The sequence below is a fragment of the Dendrobium catenatum genome, unplaced genomic scaffold (assembly GCF_001605985.2).
Source record: "Dendrobium catenatum unplaced genomic scaffold, ASM160598v2 fragScaff_scaffold_644, whole genome shotgun sequence".
Taxonomy (NCBI): Eukaryota; Viridiplantae; Streptophyta; class Magnoliopsida; order Asparagales; family Orchidaceae; genus Dendrobium; species Dendrobium catenatum.
Genome location: NW_021319106.1, coordinates 5,064 through 6,935, shown reverse-complemented (window position 1 = coordinate 6,935; position 1,872 = coordinate 5,064).

Genomic DNA, 1,872 nt, shown 5'->3' with positions numbered 1-1,872 from the left:
TGTTGAAGAAGATGAACCATAGAAACATCAAACAAGCAATTGAATCTGCTGTTGGAAAAGAATTAGAGGAATAGAAAGAATTGAATAGTTGTTGGAGGAATTTGTAGGTGGAGGGCTCCACATTAGATTGTCATCATTATAAGTCTTATCTAAGGTATTTGTTGTAATCCTTATGTATCCTTCTTCACCATTCATTCTATCAAGAGTCACATATAATGATCTCACGTACTAGATTCTTTTTGCTCAACAACTATCCACTTTTTTTTACCACATATATTCCTGTTTCTTATAGATTAAATTATTCTGTTGACATATAGGCACATCTTCTGATCTCCTCTTTATGTGCTGAAACAACTATAATATATTTTCTTAAATGTTTTGAAAGCAAGTACTCTCTTGAAAGCCTTTATAATTTAATCGCACTATTTTTGCTTTCTTCTTAATTTTTTTCATACAACTATCCTATTATTTGCATTTTTTAATACAATCAACTTGTGTGTCCCATGTGTATTTTAATTGATGCTTAGATATGCAGAAAGAGAGAATTGAACTTTGAGATGGGTGCTATAATATTTATGAGGTCTTAGATTAGTAGTTATGAATTTGATTAATGTAAAGTGATGTTTTTCCATTAATACAGATGTGAAATTTTCTTTCCTTTGCTTAGCCATGGTTACTTATAAATCTTGGCTAATGCTACTTTTGGAATTGGATCCATTTTGGACTTGTTCGATGGGAATTGTTTTGACCCTACATTTACCTGCTAGATAGTCTAGGCGATAAGAATTGTGTTTGAAGGAGCCGTGATAGGACTTTCATTGAACAATATAGTTTCCTAACTTGGTGTTGAATGCTTGTAATCTATGACTTAGAATTTTCGGTGCTATTCATTGATATCCTATAAATCTATTTTCAGAAAGATTGAAAAAAAGGCTTGATCCTCTTCTGAAGTTTAAGGTGTGAACTTCAACAGGAAAGATCTTAAAGGGGCTTCTTTCGAACTTTAACCTGAGGTTCTCGGGAATTATAGGTGTTCCTAAGGTCTTAGGAAAAAGGATGTGAGTCAGAAAAAGCTCTTTGGAAGTAGAAAATATAAGTGAATTTCCATGAAGTAGAAAGATCTGAAATGATATCAAAAGAAGGGTTTGAAAAGAGAAATTTTGGTTGCGAGAATATGATAAAAGATGATCACACACTTGGAGCCTTGACTCCTTATTTATAGTAGTGCTTTGAGGCTTGTACTACGTGATGTGCTATATATGAATAAGTAGTCAAGATGTTCATATAGCTGGATATGCACTCTCACTTGAATACAATAACATTCAGATGGTGGGTTTATCATAGAAAAATAGTAGGAATGAGTATTGTTGGTTGGATGGATTGGATGAGTATGGTTAGAAAGCTGATGTAGAACGAAAAACGCTCTAAGTCCGCTTCCCAAAAAATCTGAAAACAGTTTCAGATTTTGATCCAAAATTCTGAAAGAAACTTCAGATTTTCTTCTTGAGAGAATGGAAGTGGAGATAAAGGGTTTTGGGGTTTAGAACTCAAGTGGAGAGTTGAAGGTGCACAGGGAAATTTGGGAGAGAAACAACCTAGGTTGGGACTTTAAGAGTCACGACCAGCAGCAGGTTGGATCCCAAATTCCTTCCAAAAAGGGGAGCAAAATTTGTGGACAGATTTTCTCAAAATCTGTAAGGGGTTGACGGGACTATGGAAAGAAATTAGGGAGTTAATTCCTAATTCTACTCTACAGGTTTTGGAAAGTTAATAATGGCTTGGGCTTAATAGAATTTCGGTTGGCAAGAGAGGGGAATTGTCACGACCCGGCTCGATTAGCTCGTAGATACGAGGCGGGAACGAGATCGGACA